The sequence below is a fragment of the Panthera tigris genome, chromosome E3, assembly GCF_018350195.1.
Source record: "Panthera tigris isolate Pti1 chromosome E3, P.tigris_Pti1_mat1.1, whole genome shotgun sequence".
NCBI classification, from domain to species: Eukaryota; Metazoa; Chordata; class Mammalia; order Carnivora; family Felidae; genus Panthera; species Panthera tigris.
Window position 1 is genome coordinate 22,353,185 of NC_056675.1, and position 20,776 is coordinate 22,373,960.

General features: G+C 45.2%; 2 long non-coding RNA genes across 3 annotated transcripts; both read right to left on the minus strand.

The window, feature by feature from the left end:
• Positions 1-1,275: 1,275 nt before the first annotated feature.
• On the minus strand, positions 1,276-13,320 carry LOC122234710. 2 transcript variants are annotated; one of them, XR_006212623.1, is made up of 4 exons: positions 13,011-13,320; positions 10,528-10,692; positions 8,457-8,964; positions 1,276-1,918 (listed from the first exon to the last, which is right to left on the minus strand). It is a non-coding gene; the product is annotated as an uncharacterized LOC122234710 (long non-coding RNA). The 2 variants fall into 2 exon arrangements; XR_006212622.1 differs by lacking the exon at positions 1,276-1,918 and having other exon boundaries at positions 7,816-8,964.
• Positions 13,321-14,174: 854 nt separating this feature from the next.
• On the minus strand, positions 14,175-17,782 carry LOC122234599. The gene is made up of 3 exons (XR_006212440.1): positions 16,115-17,782; positions 15,904-16,022; positions 14,175-14,951 (listed from the first exon to the last, which is right to left on the minus strand). It is a non-coding gene; the product is annotated as an uncharacterized LOC122234599 (long non-coding RNA).
• Between the last annotated feature and the right edge of the window lie 2,994 nt (positions 17,783-20,776).

Sequence of the window (20,776 nt, forward strand, 5' to 3'; positions counted from 1 at the left end):
CTGGGTTGGTGCATTTTTACCCCCAATCTTGATCTCTTTAGCCCCTCTACCTGCTCTCAGCTGCCTCTTCTTGGGAGAATTGCTCTCAGCCAATAGGAGCCCCCCCCCCCCCCCCCCCCCCAAGGAACTGCGAGGCCCTTCCTCAGGGACAGCCTGCAGTCAGCCAGTGGCTGAAACAAGGGAGCAAAAGGCAGCCCTCTTGCCAGAGGGACAACTCTGTGGCACAGGTGATGCTCCAGAGTCCTCCGTGGGCCAGGCCAAGGCTAGACTTCATCTGGGGACATGCCCTTGTTTGACTTTGTCCCCTTTCTCTGTGGTTCTCAAACTTTTAGTGTGCATCGGAATTGCTTTAGAGACTGACCACACAACATATTATCACTGAGTTCCATCCCCAGAGCTTCTAGGGTGGTTCTTGAAATTTTTCATTTGGAGTAAGTTCCCAGGTGATGCTGATGGTGCTCCTCTGAGAAATCACAAGTGGAGAATCACTGCCTTCCTAATGCTGCTCCCCATGCTCCCTTACAGGTTTTCCCCAAAGATTACTCCTTCTATAAATCACATGTATCTGAATCCCTGCCTCAGGCTCTGCTTCCAGGAAACTCTTCCTAAGAAAACAAGGAGGGCCGTCAAGGGGTCTGTGAGGGGAAGTGCAGGTCAGGGACAATTAGTGTTGTTGAGGGTCATGGAAGAAGGCTTCACGGAGGACTTTCCATGTAACCTGAACCCTTAGGGATGGGTAGCCAAGTGAAGAGCAGGAGAAACTGTGTTCCGTGCACTGGACTAGCATGTGCAAAGGATGGTGCATAATGAACTTGAGGGAGTGAAAGATGTTTAGTGTGGCAAGTGTATAATGTGGGGTCAGCGTGGTTGACTCTTCATGCTTGAATATTGTACACAGATAAGATGCTTGGCCATGAACACTCTTCAAGAAAATATTCGAAGCTGATTAGCTTTTTGAGGAAGAATATTGCCAACTGATTCCCAAGCTTGATATGTAGCAACCTGTAAATATTAAACCTTGAAACAAGTAAATCCCAGGGGCGCCTGGGTGGCTCAGTCGGTTAAACGGCTGACTTCGGCTCAGGTCTTGATTTCACGGTCCGTGAGTTCGAGCCCCGCGTCGGGCTCTGTGCTGACAGCTCAGAGCCTGGAGCCTGTTTCAGATTCTGTGTCTCCCTCTCTCTGACCCTTCCCCGTCCATGCTCTGTCTCTCTCTCAAAAATAAATAAACGTTAAAAAAAATTTTAAAAAAACCACAAGTAAATCCCAAAAAGATCCTTGAGCCCAGTTGGGAGCTGGTCATTCCCCATTCCACCTCAGACGAGTCCAGGAAGAGAGATGGACAGAGGAGCATCTCCCAGAGGGCAGAGAGAAGGGTGGTGGAAAGCGCTAAATAAAGGAGTTCTCCCTGCTCACTAGGAAACTTCTTTCATTCTCAGGAAAGGGGAATTTTTGTTATTCCTATCCAGTTGGATTAGATGGTGTCTATGGACCTTGACTGCTGCGTGTACCTCGGTCTCTGCTTTCAAAAGGAGTTCTTCTTCCAGGCCAGGACTGCTTATCTACAACATTCTTATTACATGACAAAAATAGATTCAATTTATTTCATCCCTTTTCGAGTTTAGCAGATGAACATAAATCCCAATTTATACAGATGACAAGAAGTGAAATTAGACAAGTAGTCTATTGGTCATGAAGTTTCTAGTCAGTTGACAGAAACCCAGCTCCAAGCATAAAAGACAAATGAAAGCAATCAATCAGTGCACGTGACTGCAAAGTAGATATGCCCGTGGGTGGCTGGACCTGGGACCTGCATCTTCCTCTCAGCCCTGTGTCCCTCTAGACAGGTCCATTCTTAGATGGGCTGTCTTCTCAAGTACCAAGAACTCCTGGCTTGCATCCTCCCAACTGAGTAACCCTAGAAGAAAGAGAACATTTCTCCATCAACAGTTATAGTAAAGGTCTTGGGACAGGTTTCTCAGTGACTCATTTTGTTCATAACCACCTGAGTCAATCATTGTGGCCAGGAAATGAGATTCACTGATTTTCAAGTCTGGGCTATCTTTTTGTCCCTGAACACACAAGAAGGATGATCGGCCTCAGCTTAATTCATGTAGCCTGAGAGTGGGTTAAGGGGCTGACTCTTTAGGGGAAATCAAGGTAGTGTCTGAAGAAGGATAAGTAGATGATGAGTTGTAAAAGCTGACAGATGTTCATGGTGCTCTACAGGTAAAAAGATGCCAGATCATGCAGGGTCTTTTAGCCATGTTAGATCATTCAACAGATTATCTCCTAAGATCCACTGGTTTACCAGGTCCTGCTGTAGCTACTGAAGATACAGCAATGAGCAGTACAGATTCTCTGCCCCTAAGGAACTTCCATTCTAGGTGAGAGAGACAGCCAGGGAACACGTAACCAAACAAAAAAGGCAGGTAGTGATAAGGCTGCAAAGGATATAGAATCAAGTAATCTAATGGGATACGACTGGTGTTGGCAGCAGAGGAAGGACCACACTAGGTAGCATGGTTGGGGGGGGGGGGCGTTCTGAGGAGGTGACTAAGTTGAGAAAAGTCAGCGGTAGAGGAGTCAGCCCTAAAAGGATCTAGAGCAAATGCCCACAGGAGAGGGGTTTTCAGATGCAGAATCCCTGAAATGAGCATGAATGTGGCTCGCTGAAGAACAGAAATGATAGTGTGGTGGGAATCTTATGCACAAGACAAAAACTCATAGCAAAGTGAGGTCAGGGAGGTGGGCTGGGGTCAGATTATGCAGAACAGGGGCCAGGGTAAACTGGTTTTCTTCAACAGTGTAAAGCCACTGCATGATTTCAGACAGGGAGTAAAATTATTTGATCTATACTTTGGAAATTTCACTCTGCCCACTGAGTGGGTAGACTCTACAGGGGCAAGAGTGAAGGTCTGGAGACAAATTAGGAAGCTATTTCTTTTTTTTTTTAATTTTTATTTATTTTTGAGACAGAGAGAGAGAGAGAGACAGAGCATGAGTGGGGGAGGGGCAGAGAGAGAGGGAGACACAGAATCCAAAGCAGGCTCCAGACTCTGTCTGCACAGAGCCTGACATGGGGCTCAAACTCACAAACCTTGAGATCGTGACCTGAGCCGAAGTCAGACATTTGACTGGGCCACCCAGGTGCCCCAGGAAGCTATTTCATTAACTCAAGCTAGACATATTGGCATCTCAGACTAGGGTTGCTAAGGATTGTGACTTTTTCCTGAGGGCAGTGGGGAATTGGGATGTTTTAGCAGGGAATGATGTTTTCAGGTTTTTTTTTTTTGTGGTTTTTTTGGGGGGGGTTGTGTGTGTGTGCATGCATGCGCATGTGTGTATGTGTGTTACATCGGAGCTTTGGCTGTACTCCATGGAATAGAAATTACAGCAGAGACCAGGAAGATAACAAGAAAGTAGCAGTCATTTGGCCCCAACCTTCTCCAGGACATTTGCTCTCCTTCCCACCTTCTAGGCTGAGGTATGTGGAAGGAGGGCATTGTCTTTTCCTCAAGACCTAGCTAAGGAAATCAGACTTGGGGGGCGGGTAGAGACCCTCAAATGGTATCCTGGACAAACTTAGCCAGAAAAGTTAGGAGAAAGCCTTTCTTCTTCTCTCATCCTAAACTGGTTTTGGGGACAGAGGCTTACCTCTATAGAAGCACCAAACATTGTAACTTGGTTGACATCTGACAGAATTGGTGGAGAGTATGGGCTTGGAGTCTGTTGAAACCTGGATTCAAGTCCTAATTGCATTACTTGCTCTATGACCTTGAGAAAACTACTGAATCCTCTGTGGCCACTCTTTCCTTGTAAATACAATGATAGGACCTGTGTCTTTGGTCCATGTGATCTCCTTATTATATAATAAGGATTATATATGACATTACACATAAAGGCTTAATACAGTGCCTGGCATATATGAAGTGTTCAATAAATGTCAGCTGTAGCTATAAATAAAGCGATGATGCCAAAGAAGCCCGTCCTCTTAACGAGATTAGTTTTAATCTGCCACCTTCAGAATAACAAACGGGTGACTATTACATGGTTAATCACTTTCCATGAGAATTCTGTGCTAGGAAAGCAAAATGACCCAAGAGGCACTTAGAGATTCAAAAGGTGTCTTTATTGAGAGGTAGGATTAACACCTCAATAGATAACTAAGAGGCATAACATCCTTTTGGATACCTTCCTAAAATCAGTGGAACAGGATGTGGTTTAGGACTTTTCCTATGGCTTGGAATGTTGGCCAAAGCCCTAAGGCTAAAAACAACAAGCACGAAATAGTCCCACATCTGGAGCCACAGAGCTGCCAAGCAACTCCCCCAGGGTCTTGAAGAGATGGCCAGATAGGTTCTGCAGCTCTGCCTCTGATAACTCCCATCTAGACTCTACGGACTGAAGAGTAGGACTCAATGAGGTAGGGGAAATAAGAGGGCCTGGGGGAGAAAGGTGCTTTGGTTCTTTTTGTCCCAACCCCACGGTGGAGGAGGGGATGTTTCTTACCCACCAAACCAGTCAACTCATTAGAGAGATTATGGATACGCCAGAGGGGAGGCTGAAACCTCATTCCCTGGCCAGTGCTTGCTGAGCCGTGGATGCTCTAGGCTGGCACCTGAAACTAAGTGTGGGCTGGAGCAGAGCCCCAGGAGGGAGCACCTGAGACAGACTGACAAGTGTCACCCATGAACGCGTGAACATAGAGAGGTGCCTGGTTCCTGCCTGGAGAATGGCGAAGGCAAGAGGCTGGCTGGAGCAGCTCTTCCATTATAGGGTGAGGAGAGAGGGCACCAGAAAGGCAGTCTGGACTATCAGGGTGTCGTGAGGCAACGATGCACTGAGTGCCGCACAGGTACTGAAGAAAATCAGTGAGCTCAAACTCTCTTCATAGGACCATTCACACAAGAGATCAGCATTCGGGAGAGCAGCACTTGAGATCGGCAGCTACAAGAGACCCGCTTGTGGCACCGTCTAAGTAAGGTGACTCTCGACTCTTGCCCTCTGCCTACCACTCCTTCCCCATCCTCAGCCCCAGAGGAGGAGGAGGAGCAGAGAAGGACCTCCTAGCCTCCTCTCCCACTGCGGAGGCCCAGCACTGGCAGCCAGGCTGGACCTGGAGAGAGAGAAAGGCTTTGGATTGAATGCGAGGTTGGGGTTTTGACTTTGATGGAACTGGACCTAAAAACCCTTTCATTATGCAAAAATTCCAAATATGCATAAAGGCAGGGAGGAAAGTATAATGAATGAAGGCCCCTGTGCTACGTGCCACACGCGGCAGCAGTTACTGGCATATGGCCCAACTTGTCTCATCTCTATGTCCCATCACTGTCCCTCCTCACTGAATTATTTGGAAGAAGGCCCCAGATGTCATATTGTTTCTGGGTTGGGCTTTTGACTGCCTACGAATGAGTCCTAATTACAAAACTCAGGTTCTTCACATTTAGAGTGACCAGGAGCCCCTGGGTTCCGTCTGTTGCTTCCTTTTATGTTCTAGAACATAAAGAACATAAAGTTCCATGGATGCAGAGACTTTTTCCTTTTTACTCACTGCTCTATCCCCATACTTAAAAAAATATTTTTTAATGTTTATTTTTTAGAGAGAGAGAGAGAGACAGAGAGTGTAAGTGGGGGAGGGGCAGAGAGAGAGGAGGACAGAGGATCCGAAGTAGGCTCTGCACTGTCAGCACACAGCCTGACGTGGGGCTCAAACTCATGAACTGGGAGATCATGACCTGAGCTGAAGTCCAGTGCTCAACCGACTGAGCCATCCAGGAGCCCCAAGCCCCCTGGTTTAGAACCAGAGACATGGAAGTATGGATTCAACTTCTGTCAATTTGCCCAAATGTATGATCTCATTCATGAAACCAAGTGGGCCCACGGCCATTCTTTGGCTAATTTTTCAGTTTTCCCCACTGTGTTGTATTGCACTCAGATCTTTTGAATCTTCTTTTGGAATCAATTTTTTGGCCATCTATATTTTCCTATAATATAACCTAGTTCATCAAAATCTTCTAATTTCCTAGTCTGTATGTAGTTATGCATAATATTTTCTTGCATGTTTCATTTATTTTCCTTAGTGGTAATTCTGATTCATCTTATTCTTTTTTTTTTTCTTGATTTCTCTTGTTCTTAATGGTTCCTTGTCTCCCTTCTTCTTGATCAGATTAATTTAAGATTTCCTTTTTTCCTTATTGACCCCCAACACCCACCAAAGATCCACTTTTTAATTTTGTCTCATCCATATCATATTGGGTGTAAGTATTTTAAAGTTTCAAATATATGCATGGCAGCCTTCCATAATTGTTGACAGAGAGATAGCTTTACCTCTCTTTAAAAAATAGGTAAATCTGTATATAACTATATATACTATGCATACATACATATGTGTATACACATACATACATATATGTTTTTATGTATAAACTTATATATACATACGTATCTATTTTTTTAAATGATTTTTTAAAAGTAGGCTTAACGCCCAGCGCAGAACCCAATATGGGACTTGAACTACGACCCTGAGATCAAGACCTGAGCTGAGATCAAGAGTCAGACACTTAACTGACTGAGCTACCCAAGCATCCCCATACACATCAATTAAAAAAAAAAGGGGGGGTATTGGGGCACCTGGGTGGCTGAGTAGGTTAAGCATCCAACTTTGGCTCAGGTCACAATCTCATGGTTTGTGCGTTCAAGCCCTGAGTTGGCCTCTGTGCTGACAGTTTAGAGCCTGGAGCCTGCTTCAGATTCTGTGTCTCCCTCTCTCTCTGCCCCTCCCCCACTTGCGCTCTCTCTCTCTCTCTCAAAAATAAACATTAAAAAATTAAATAAAATAATAAAATAAAAATAAAAAATGGGTATCTGGGAGGTAGGAGGACCAGATAGATATTAGATACGTGATCAAGTGATCAAGTTTCCTTTGTCCCCAGAAGTCTAGATTGTTTATTAGTCTCAATTAACTTTTAAATTACTTTATACTCTTTAATCAATCCGGAATTTACACTGATGTATAGTGTGAGATGAAAATTTAATTTTGCTTTATTTATTCCTCCCCCCCAAATATTAATCAACTGTCCCACTGTCATTTATTGAATATTTTTCTTTCTTGCCTTTGTGTGGCTGCTTTTATTATCTAATAAAGTCAGGTACATGAAAGATTATCTCAGCGCCATCTGCTCTATTCCATTGATCTATGTTTCAGTACTTACACACACTATGCTCTTTTCATCTTTGAAACTTTATAGTCCATTTTAGTATCTGTATTCAGTGTGTCCCTTAATTATGTTTCACTTTCAAGTCTTTTGGCCATTTACTTACCTGGTTGAATTTTAGAGTTATTTTGTCAAATTCTCTTCCTCCCCACCAAAGGAAAAGAAGTACAACAAATAAAAATTAGGAGTATGGGGATATTTGTTAGGATTGCATCAAACCTATGTATTTGTTTAGGAAGAACTGACATTATGAAATAATTATTCTTTAATTCCATTCTTCTGATCTTGTTTCAAATTCCCTGGATGATTTTTCTTCACATATGTTGCTTCTTGTTCTTTTTATCCTCATTTTAAAAGGGAAGAAATTGGGGCGCCTGGGTGGTTCGGTTGGTTAAACATTTGACTTGGGCTCATCTCAGGTCATGATCTCATGGTTCCTGAGTTTCAGCCCTGCTTTGGGATCCCTGCAGAGTCTGTGCATAATCTGCTTCGGATCCACTGTCTCCCTCTGTCTCTGCCCCTCCCTCACTCTCTCTCTCAAAAGAAAATTAAAAATTAAAAAAAAAAAGATACAAGGGAAGAAATTGAGTGTTGCCTGAGATTACATGGCTAGTACGCAGTAGAGGCTGGATTTGAACCCACATCCATCTGATGGGGGAGCCTGCCCTCTTAATAATCACTATGCTCTTTATTTAAGATTATATTATACTAGGAAAGAATGCTAATGACTGTTTTCCGGAGAAGTATCAATTTCATCAAGATTTTCTAGTGTTCCAGCATGAATTGCACATTGCACTTTTAATTAATAATTTTTTAAATTAATTAATGGAAACTATTGTGGCTACCCTCTCCTTCCCATGCCCCTGGCCCACTCTCTCATCCTGAATTCAGAACCTTATGATTTGGGCTTTTCCACACGCGGGTTCGTCAAGCCCCTGTTGCGTGAGTTGAGAGAATTCTCACTCAGGATAGAGTGCTCTGGTCAGGCCAAGCAGTTCAAGTCTCGGATCCCAAGGGTCTGATGTTCAGTTCAAGTTCAGGGTTACAAGGTCCAACTGTATGCCCTTTGGCCAACACTGAGTAGTTTCCTGGCCTACGTGTCGCCCCCTCAGGTGGGTCCATGGAACAGCCAGAAATGCCACTTTTTTAGAAGTTAACCAGATCCTGTCACTACCCAATGAAAAAGCAAAAACTTCCACATTTCCCATGTTTCTTAGAACAGACCTATGTTCTCTTTACCTTGGTCAACAGGGCCGTGTGAAGTCTGGCCTCACCTCCCTCTTTGTCTTCATCTCGCACCCTGTTTTCTTTCGTTCACTTCGAGGCTGGTGTCTTTATTTTGCTTCTTGAATATGCCAGGTCCTTCGCCCAACCCTGGCTCCCCTCTGGGTGTTTCTGCTGCCCGGGATGCACATCCCACAAAGACCACTTCCTCGGAGGGGATTGAAGGCAGCTCTTTGGCTACTACCAGCCTCACTGCTCTTCCCAGCAAGGCTCACACAGCAATGCTCTTATTTATTGACTTGCTTGCTCGTCTGTTTCCTTACCACCCGCCTGCCGCCCTGGAGTCCGCATGCACGAAGTCTTCTCCGCAGTGTCTCCAGAGTCTGGCACAGTGTGGGGCACATGGTAGGAGCTCAATTCATACACGTTGGACCGGGAATCCACGACAACCTGGTCTTGCGGCATCCTAGCTGTGCGCCTCTGGACAACTTAACTCCTTGAGTACAGTTCTGAACCTGAAAAACTGACAATACCATGGGGATGTTTTGGGAAAGAAAGAAAGAAAGAAAGAAAGAAAGAAAGAAAGAAAGAAAGAAGAAGGAAGGAAAGAAAGAAAGAAAGAAAGAAAGAAAGAAAGAAAGAAAGAAAGAAAGAAAGAAAGAAAGAAAGAGAGAAGAAAGAAGAAAGAAAGGAAAGAAGAAAGGAAGAAAGAAGGAAAGAAAGAAAGAAAGAAAGATGAAGCCCTTAACTCTCCATGTGGCACACACAAAGCTCTCAAGAAACACTAGCACAAATCACCACCCCCCCACCATCATCATCATCACAATTAATTAATAAAAGCGCTGTGAAAGAAGCAGGCAGAGAGCGGCCCAGACGAGATTTTGTAGGATTGGAATCTATTCAGTTTGGAGCAAAATCATACAAGTCAAACAGCTCATTGCTATTTTATTTATTTATTTTTTGCCAGGGCCCAAAGACTCATAATTTTTTACAGGAACTAATTCACCCTAACTGTTGCTCATACCAGCCGTTTATTATTACCTCTCACGGTTCTGGGAACTGACCTGGGACCGGCTGTGTGGTGCCGTTCAGAGTCCTTTCCTGGTTGCAGTTAGTTGGTGGCTGGGGCTCGATTCATCCCGGGGGCTTCCCCACTCACGTGTCGATGCTGGCCATGGGCTGGGACCTCAGCAGGATTCTTTGAGGGAGCACCCACACGTGGCTTCTGCGTGGCCGGGCTTCCTGACAGCATGGCAGGTGGGGCCCAAGAGCGGGCATCCCAGGACATGAAGCCAGGTGGACACTCTGTAGCTTTTTCTAACCTAGCCTTGGGAATCACAAGGCATTACTTCTGCCACATTCTATTTGTGAGAAGCAGCCCAAACTCAAAGGGAGGGGGTTAGTCTCTACCTTTGGGTGGGTGACGAGTCAAATAATTTGTGGACATGTTTAAGACCACCAAACTAGCCATAATGAGAGAAAACTGGGGTATGGATCAGATGATTCTTTTTCTTTTTTAATTTTTATTTTAGAGAGAGAGAGAGAGAGAGCATGTGTACAAGAGCAATGGAGAGGGGTAGCGGGAGAGAGAGAATCTGAAGCAGGCTCCACACTTAGTGCAGAGCCTGATGTGGAGCTTGATCCCATGACTCTGGAAGCATGACCTGAGCCAAAATCAAGAGTCGGTCACTCAACCCACTAAGCCACCCAGGCGCCTTGATTCTTTAATCATCAGCAGAAATAAATACAGTTGTCAAGTGGCTCCAAACATTCACGTCAGCTCTCTCTCCCGGTAGGCATTATGGTTATTATGTTGGAGCGCTAGGTTTGTACCCACCGAGGTTCAAATTCTGGCTCTGCCACCATTAGCCTGGAGACTCTAGGCGAGTTTGCTGGCCTCTCCAGGAAGCGGATGTGATAACAGCAGAAGCACAACGAGCATCGGCCACACGGGAGATTCACTATCTCTACTGTCACAGGCACTCCAACCGGGCAGAGGCACACTCCTTCCAGAGCAGGGGACAAGCGTGAGGGTCCCTTTGCCCTCAGCCAGGTCCCTTGGGGACTTGAATTCCATGCTTCTTACCGTTCATGTGGCTCTCAAGTGAGCCCCTCTAAAGGCTGGGTTCCAGGTGCTGGGGTGGGTGGTCATGGCAACAGCCCCGTCGCAGCCGGCGCGTGGCCAGGGACTCAGATTTGCCAGTGTGGGCGCAAACACTCTCTCCCCAGAAAAGCTGCTTGAAGGCATAGACTAGGGGAAGGGAAGGTTAAAAATAAAGAGTGGTCATGTTCGGTTTTGAAATTAAGGAAAGCCTGGACTCAAAGGCCCTTTGATTCTCTTGCTTTGGGAGAGGCAGGCTGTTGATGGAGGCATCATGGAGCTTCCTTCCCTAGAGCTTTTATCCGTGGGAACATGTCGAACCGAACGACTGCACTTCCTGGCTCACAGCTGGGGTCTCCTCTGGAACATTCATGTTTCAGTTGCTTTTCAAGGTTTGTGAACTGGCAGCCCTCGTCCTCAATTTGTTTGAGAGATTTTGAATTTTCAAGCTTGAATGTTGTCGCAGCGGGCACTTACTCTCCAGTTGTTCCCTACCCTCCCTGTTATCTGTGTCCAGACAGCTCGTTTACATCTAATGTTTTCTTGGCTCCAACAGTCATCCAAGTTTGGTTTTGATCCTGCTTCCTTTGGCTTTCGTTTTCCTGCTCTCCCAATGCCAGTAAAACATACCTGTATGAAGTGCCCATGGCGTTGCCAGAATTGTGCTCGGTACTAATCAGCTATAACCTCAGTTACTATCCTGGAAACCCTGCCACGGAGGTGATCTCCACTCCACGGAGAAAGCAGCCAAGAATCAGAGGGGTTCGTCGATTTATCCAAAATGACAAGGTTTATAAAAGTGACAAGACTGGTGTTTGAATCTAGATGGTAGCAGTCAGGCATTTTTAGTTGTAAGTGACAAAGAAATCCACTTCAAATGGGCTTAAGAAAAAAAATAACGTGATTGATTGTCTCTAATAGTGTATGTCCGGGTCCAGGGGCTCAAACTCGATCTCCCAGTTCTGGTTTCCTCTATCTGGCATCATTTTCAGACCAGCCCTATCCTTGTGACAAGACGGCCTCTAGCAATCTCCTAGCCAACAGCCTACCCTCTCACCAACCCTAGTAAAAAAAAAAAAAAGAAAAAAGAAAAAAAAGGAGCTTTTTTTTCCCTCCTGTAGGCTTTTTTTTTTTTTTTTTTTTTTTTTTTTTTTTACACCCAGGACACGATGACTCTGGTAAGAATCAAATCCCATAATCATCTCAGAACTGATCTTGAGGCCAGAGGTATACAGTGGACTTAGGTCACATCTTCATGCTTGAAGCCTCGGTGGGTTAGCCCCACCTGAACCGAAGTGACAGAAAATGAGGGATGCACTGTATCGCAAGGAATATTGGTGTGCTCTTTTTTTCCAGAAGGGAAAAATGTCCAGTACCTATGCTAGCAAAGACATTTATGGACTTTCTCATAGGCCTCAGAAGTACTGAGAACCTTCCACTAAGAGTGAATATGTAAGCACATTAGGGACTAGATGGATCTGTGCCTATAATCTTAGCATCTAGAAGGTGACTTTATAATATGAGCTTATAGAGGACACCTGTTGTTGGCATCTCCTAGAACCCATTCCCCTCACTCTTTTAAAAAGTAAAAGACCATTTTCTTCTGGAAAACCACCTATCTCCCATGTAATCCAAGGAGACTGCCTCTTATCTCCACACTGCTCCGAGGGCAAACATGTGACCCAGGCTTGAAAAATCTGATATTTATCTCCCTGGTGAGGATAATTGAATTAGAGATGGATATTCAAACCAAGCCAGAAAAACTCCATCCTAACACTTTCATGGGGACCATTGGAAAAAAAGAAATTCTCCTTCCACTCGTATTGCTAAGCTCTGGGGATAGTGACTGGAGCTTCCAGGGGCAACCAAGAAAATGAACTACGGAGAAAATTAGATGAAGGTAGAGAGGGACAGCTTTCTGGTATTGTATGAGTCCCTGGATCCGTTTGTACCTGAAGCCAGACAACCCAAGGCTTATTTGGTTACCGAAACAAAGAGATCATGTCTCTCTTTTTTTCTTTTAATGACTCCACTTTGAGGTGGTTTTTGCCACTTGTAAACCTAAAAGCACATACAAGTGCAATCCCCAGGCAGGAATTGCCCTCCAGGAGGGAACAAGGCGGAAGGACACTCTTCACATTTAGCCAGAGGGAAAGGGAGGGCAGATGGTCCTCTTGTTTTAGGCTGCGGGGTGTCTGAGGGCTGGGGCTCATCCCTAGTGAGCCTCTGTCCTAAACCTTGACCCCTTAGGCACTGCCCGGCTCTGTGGACTTCTTTTTGGAAATTCCCTGGAAGTTATTCCATGGCTGATTAGCAATAGTGATACTAATACTGTTTCCATTGATTTCATCTTTTTCAGCAGAAGTTGTTCTGGAAGAAACAAACTCCTGAACATTTAACGTGGGGCTTAAGCACGCAGGCAGTAGGGTCTGAAAGATCTGCATTCAAGCCCTCATTTGATCACTTACCAGCTGTTTGACCTTATTCAAGTTCCTTGGAACCTCCAGATTCTGCTTTATCGTCCGTCCATGAAAATGGGTCGAATGATAACATCCAGCTCCTGCAGTTTATATGAGGCTAATGTGGACTTAGCCTTGGTGAGAACCTAGTGAAAACTCAATAAAAGCTAGTTGTTGTCATCATTATGAAGCAAACTGCATTTCCCCCAAAATGTTCAGTTTTGTGAGTAGTTCAATTAGAAATCTCTCCCTTTGAGGGGCACCTGGATGGCTCAGTTGGTTAAGCATCTGACTCCTGATTTCAGCTCAGGTCATGATCTCATGGTTCATGGGATTGAGCCCCAAGTTGGGTTCTGTGCTGCAAGTGTGGACTCTCTCTTCCTCTCTCTCTGCTCCTCCCCCCTCTCAGAATAAATAAATAAACACTAAAAAAAAGAGAGAAGTCTCTCCCATTGCTCTGTCCTTTCTTGCGCATGGGCATTTTGGTAGTGGATGTAACTAGAGGTGATGGATATTATCGAAGATTTATGAACAGAGTGCAGTTAAGACTTAGACTTAGGAAACTATCCTCTTTTGTGGCTGGGTGGACTTGGACAAAAGGCTCCATCTCTTTGTGACTCAGTTTCCACATAAAATGGGGATGATGGAAATTAGTATCTGTCTCTTTGGAATTAAGTAAATTAATATTTGTAGAGCGTTTAGAGGAGCGACTGGAACATGGTACATGGTCTATGAAGGCTGGCCATCAACTATGCATTTAATGTGGTGCCACATCAAATGGAAACATGGCTCAGTGGCCAAGCACTGACTTCTGGTAGACACCAGCAACTCTGGGAACGTGCTAAGGCTTTGCTGAGTTCCCATTGCTTGGGTCCTCCTGCGGTCTCGCTAATCTCAACATCCCTCGGCAATGCACATTTTGGTGACAGCTCTGGCCATGCCGACATTGTGTGTGGGCTTTAGAAAAATCTTATGTGATTCATCACAGAATTTTTTTTTAATGTTTATTTATTTTGAGAGAGATAGAGGGAGTGCGCGGGGGAGGGGCAGAGAGAGAGGGAGAGAGAGAACCCCAGGCAGGCTCTGCGGCTGTCAGCGCAGATCCCGACGCGGGGCTCGATCCCACGAACTGTGAGATCATGACCTGAGTCAAAACCAAGAGTTGGACGTTTAACCGACTGAGCCACCCAGGTGCCCCTCATCACAATTCTTTTTTCTTTTTTTCCCTCATCACAAATTTTTAAAGGCAGCCCGCATTCAAAAGCCCACTCTTCCACCTGCTGTCTTATCTAGGGCAAGTTCCTTAACCTCTGAGCTTTCAGCTTCCTCCTCTGTAAGATGGCAAAACTAATAGTCCCTACCTTGTAGGGTTGCTGTGAGGGTCAAGTGAGTTATTACGGTAAAGCCCCAGGATAGCGCTTGACACGCTGCAAATGTTAAATTACTATAGTATTTACATTACTATAATACGTTATTATAATAGCGTCCAGTTAATCAGTTCTGCAAATAAAAGGCCCCCCAAATACCCTCATCATTCTTTTAAAAGGGCTGAAAATATGTGCCCATTGATCTTGTACATTAGAGGTTTCAAGCTTGTGGCCTGCTTGAAATAAGTATCGAATGGGCATATTTTATCTACATAGCCTAGAGGTTCAAAAAATTAGAATTCGTGGCCCATATTTTAAAATCAGGATGTTTTAAAAAATAAAAAAATAAAAATAAAATCAGGGTGTTTTACATAAAAATCCAGACTTCCAGCTTTTCTGGAGGAATGGGAAAATATGGCATTACTGGCCTGTATTCCCGCACATTGTCTCTGGGAGAGGACACCACAGTGGTTGCTCACATCAGACAGGACAAGGTACTCTTCCGGTCAAGAACTCTTGGCTCACAACACTTGTGATTTTCCCCCCTGGAATGCTTCATGCACTTGGCTTATCTGCCTGGCTCCTGTAATAAGGAAAATAATAGCTAACACATATACAAAACATACCATATTTCAGGCACTGTCTTATTTGATCACCACAACAATCCTAAGGGAGAAGTATTAGTGTTGTCCCTCACCTTAAGGATGGGAAGTCATGGCTAAGGAAGTTCCCAAGGTTATGAGCTCACCATTTCACTTTTCTCTAGAATAACCCTTTTATTCTAACCTAGGTAAAGTTTTCTGCAGTTGTATCAGTGAGATGGGAACATGGTCCAAGAGTGTCGATATTCAGTTGTCATGGTCATGTTGGCCAAGAGCGCTTAGTCATGGATGTCTAAGGTCATAACTTAGGGAATTAACTGCCTAATTTCCCCATTGCCCTCAACGTCACCAGACTCATCTCTGATACCCGAGGACAGTCCTACTCAGAATAGAAGCTCCTATCAGAAACCATTGCACTTGAAGTGAGTGTGACCTCCCAACTCAGCCCTGTGCTGTAGGGCATGGAGGAACAAAGCTACCCACAGAAGTTGGTCCATTCTGCTCATCTTTGACACCCCTTCCTAGATGGCTGTACTCACTTCCCAAATGTGCCTAGAATCAAATGAAGATGACACACCCCTATGCTGAATGCATTACCCACCTTTCTTTTTTAAACCTGTGTCCTTTTTTTTTTTTTTAAAAAATGTTAACTTACTTATTTTGAGAGAGAGAGAGAGAGAGAGAGAGAGAGAGAGAGGAGGGAGAGCATGAGCAGGGCAGGGAGAGAGAGAGAGAGAGAGAGAATGAGAGAGAGAGAGAGAGAGAGAGAGAATCCTAAGCAGGCTCCATGCTGTCAGCACAGAACCTGATGCAGGGCTTGAACTCATGAACCGTGAGATCATGACCTGAGCCGAAATCAAGAATCAGATGCTTAACCGACTCAGCCACCCAGGTGTCCCCTGTGTCCCTTTTTGATAAACATAAAAATCTCACCAAGGCCAGGAGGTATCCATAGGCCTTCATCCCAGAGCCTGTGATTCTCGATTGAGAAATTTCTCCATTTCCTACACCGTCCTTTCAGCAAGACTTGGTCTGGCTTTTCTTCCTGAAATCTGTATTACAGAAACAAGACACCTTATTTCCCTTTTCTGGTCCTACAATTATGTAATAATATTTGAAGGTGTTGTTTCAAAATACGACTCACCCTTTCTTCCAAACCCTGGAGAATCACTGATCTCTGAGTGATTCTCCTGGATATTTAAGAGGATATCTTTACCCAAATGGTAGCTTTGGAGATAATGCCTGACAACTGCTATCAAATGCTTAACATTTGAAAATAAATTCACAAAACACAGAAGATGAACAGATGGTCTGTGAGTTTTGTCCATTCTCTGTAGCTTTCCACCACTCTCTGCTGCATCAGACATAAAGGAGTTGGAGCCAGCCCCAGGTGGGTGTACTTTGAGGGGGAGGTGAGCGGTCCCCGGGCCTGAACCATACAGAGCAACAGCTGTCTTCAGGGGCCCTGCACGAGGGCTACGCCCACAGAGGTGGGGGGTCCTTGCTCCTGGTTCCTGCTGGTGGGGACAGCGCGAATGGGGAAGGGGCTTAAAGTCATCCGGGTCCTCTGGCTGCTAGGGCGGCCTTCTTAGTTTCTTTTCATCTTGTTCCCCGGACAATTAGCAGTGAGATTTCACCCCTGCCTGTGCTTGCCTGGGGTGCCCCACATTGGAAGGTGTGCTTCCAGAATCCAGTTTGGTCGATTTACTGGCATCTGGGTCAGACTGTAGGCTACAATCTTGTCCACGTTAGGTGTATCGATTTCTTGGGGTTGCTGTAACAGATGACTACAACCTGGAAAGCTTAAAACAGTAGAAATTTATCCCGATAGAATTATCCTCTTAAAACAATAGAGATAGGCAGTTCTGGAGGCCAGAAGGCTAAAATCAAGCCGTGGGTAGGGCTGCGCCCTCTCTGGAAGCTCAAAGCTCAAAGGGAGACTCTGCTCCTCACCCCTTCCAGCCGCTGGCAGCTGGCAGTATTCCTTGGCTTGTGGCCGCATCTGCACCCCAGCTCCCCCTTTGTGTGCCTGTGTTGGCTCCCTTTGCCTCTCTCTGATAAAGATAGCAGTGATGGTGTTGTGGCCCACGCTGGTAACACAGGGTAACCTCTTCATCTGAAGATCCTCAGTGTACTCACACCTGCAAAGACCCTTTTCCCCAAGGGTAAAAGCTAGAAAAGGTGACCTTCACAAAGTCCAGGGTTAGGACTGGAAATCTCAGGGCGGTCATTCTTTGACTTACTACATCAGACCAGAGCCTTAGTCTTATCCTTCTTCTCCTCCATTCCAGTCCTGGCCTCTTCCTTTCAGAACAGTCATACAGACCCTGGCGGTTCCTACAAAGTCTGATCCTGGGATGGCTGAAAAAGCACCCTACTGGGAATCAGTAGAACCAGTTTGGTTGGATAGTCGGAGCATCAATCACTTTTTCCTCTTATCTCTTCAGGGATGGCAGTCAAGGTCAAGTGCACCTCTGCTTGCTCACTGCTCTATTGGAATGGTCTCTGTTGATCTTCCTTCTCTTCCCCCAACTCGTGCACTCGTGTTCTCTAAGGTAGATCAGATGTTATCCCTTTGTTGAGAGTCTCTGTAGAAAGACAGAATAAGGGCCCTTCAGAGATGTCCATGTTCCAATCCCTCAGACCTGTGAGCACGTTCCCTCACATGGCAAAAGGGACTTTGAGGATGTGTTAAGCATTGTGAGTTGGGAATATTCTCCTGGGTTATCCAGGTGGGTCCAAAGTAATCACACTGGGGACAGTCACAGACAGAAAAGGAGACATGACAACACACACAGAGGTTGGAGTGATGTGTTTTTTGTTTTTTGTTTTTAATGTTTATTTATTTTTGAGAGAGACAGAGACAGAGCACGAGTGGGGGAGGGGCAGAGAGAGAGAGAGAGAGAGAGAGAGAGACAGAATCCAAAGCAGGCTCTAGGCTCTGAGTTGTCAGCACAGAGCCCGATGCAGGGCTTAAACTCACGAACCACAAGATGATGACCTAAGCCGAAGTCGGATGCTCAACTGACTGAGCCACCTAGGCGCCCTGGAGTGATGTGTTTTGAAGGTGACAAGAGGCCATAAGCTAAGGAAATGCAGTAGCCTCTAGAAAGTGAAAAAGACAAGGAAACAGATTCTCCCCTAGAGCCTCCAGAAGGAATCTGTTCTTCTCACACCTTGATCAGTAAGACTGATTTTAGACTTCAGGCCTCCAGAACTGTAAGATAACAAATGTGTGTTGTGTTAAGCCAGTTTGTGATCATTTGTTACAGCCACAGCAGAGGGAATGAATATGGTGTCCACAGGATTCTCACTGGACTTAGAACAAAGTCAAGCTTCTCACCAAGGTTGACAAATGCCTACCAGATCTGTCCCCTGCCTTCCTCTCTGGCTTTGTCTCCACCACTTTGCCCGGTTCTTACTATTCTCCCCATGCTGGTCTTCAGCAGGCCAGGCCTCACGCTCTGGCCTTCGCTGTCCCCTCTGTCTGCAATGCTTTGCTCTGTCTCCTTGTCACTCAGATCAAACTAGCACCTTCTCACGGAGGCCTTTCTTGAGCATTTGGGTTAAATAGCTGACAATCCAACCATCCCATCCCTGCCAGTCTTTATTTTTTTTCATAGCACTTGCTGCCATCTGCAATCATGTTATTCACTGTTTAACATGAATCCCTCCTGGAACATCAGCTGCATGAGAACAGGGCCCATGTTTTGTTCCCATCTGGATCAGTCATTGGTCCTAAAGACGGATTTATCGAAGGAATGAATGAGTGAAAGATATGCATTCATTTTCAGCTCTAATAATTTCTCTCTGCAGTCATGGACTGTTTGACATAGCTTCAGCCTTTGTAGCATAAGAGCAAATCACCCTCAAGCCCAGGTTTGAGGCAGGAGATGATAGAGGATGGGATCTGGAGGCCTTTTCTGCTTGTGCCTTTCTTCAATCAGTTTCCTCTCCCTTAATAATATTTTTAAATATTTTCCCCTTTCCCCCTTCTTCCCCTGTAAGCCCTCCTCTGGGTTCTGTCTACTTACAACCAGTGGCACTTCTCGAGGATAATCTTGGGGTCAGATACCTTCAGGGGCTCCTCCACTAAAGTTGCCATGGTTGCTTTTGGCCTTCTGCTGCTTAACTAGGGCAGTGATGTGAATCTGATGCTGCTCATGTTTAGGGGCTCAAGGAAAACTCCTCTATTTTGAGACTAAGGGCCTTTAGTTCTTGTGGGCTTACATAAATGATGATTTCTGTTCCATTCACAAGGGGCCTGAGTCTTTTGATCCCAGGAATAAGTCGTTTCCATTTGGATACATGATGTCAGTCTGCTTACCCACAGCAGCTCGGAAACTCTCGGTCAGGGGAAGGATGACCATAGTGCCTCCTCCCATCCTCCACTTTACCTCAAGGCGGAGGGTTGATCTGATCCATCAAGATCGTGCACATGCATTAGACACAGTGCTAAGACCCCTTTTCTCTCCCATACTCCACCCTGTATTATGTCTCTTAGAGGAAACCTTTTCCATCCACGTGGTAGGCAGGTTCTCACATGGCTCTCACTAAGTCTCTGCCTTGCCTATTTATGCCTTGTATAGTCTCTTCTCCTTAAGCGTGGGCTGGACCCAGTAACTTGAATGGAACTTCCAGCTTAGAGGTATTATCGCTATACTGTCTTTTTAGCTGGTATACTTTGATAAAGCAAGATGACATTTTGGAAGAGTGCATATGGTAAGGAATTGAGGGCAGCCTCCAGCCAGGAACCACTGAGGAATTGAAGCTGCCAGTCAAATTCCTCACAGGCAACTGAATCCTGCCAGCAACCATGTGAGTGAGCTTAGAAGTGGATTCTTCCCTAGTTGAACCTTCAGATGAGACCACAGACAGTGACGGCCTGAGCCAACACCTTGATTGCAGCTTGTAAGGGAGCCTGAATCAGAGGACCCAGCTAAACTGCCTGGATTCCCAATCCACAGAGACTGTGAGCCAAGAAATGTGTTGTTTTAAGATGGTAAGTTTTGGAGTAATCTGTTAACAGCGATAGATATGTAATACAACCCACATGACATCTAGGAATTCTCTATGCAATACAGCTCACGTTAGAATTAAGATCCCACATTGGGATATGCAGTCCAATCTTCAAATAGTAATCAACGTTTTATTTGCTAGGCACTGTCCTTTTTGTATTTATTCCCTCTTGGACCTTGTGGGGGAGAGTGACCGGTTGAAACAGAATTGGATGTTGTCGTGTCTCTTGTCCAAATACCATTTTAATCTTAACCTGACATCTGGCCTAATTTGGGCAGGCTATATGCCAGGGAGAGTTGCACTTAGGGGACAAAATCCATAGTGGAGAGAGTGTGGTTCAATCATTGGGCAAGGGCTCTAGAATTCAAACTTTTATTGCTTTCAGAAGTCAGGATTCACTTTTGGAGCCAGCGCTGCAGGTCTAGGAAATGATAAACAGCAGAATTCCATGTGGGTCAAAGCAATTTCAGATCAAAACCAGCAAAGACAGGACCTGAGATATTTGGCTTTAGGGCTTTTACAGCCAGATATTGATAGATGGCACTGGATTGAGTGTCCCAGATTTGGTTCCTATTTATCTTGCTTTGCATTCCTCTCTGATTTTTCCAGCATCTGTTTGTGTATGAGGTTAGAAAAAGAACCACAGCAGAAATAACATCTGAAGATTTCAAAATGTTGTCCTCATTGGTTTAAAAAGCCTGTACCATCAGCTCCCCAGTTGGCACTGGTATTCAGTTGACAAGCCTGAACTCTGGCACCATGTCTTTTTATGCTGAGATTGAAGAGA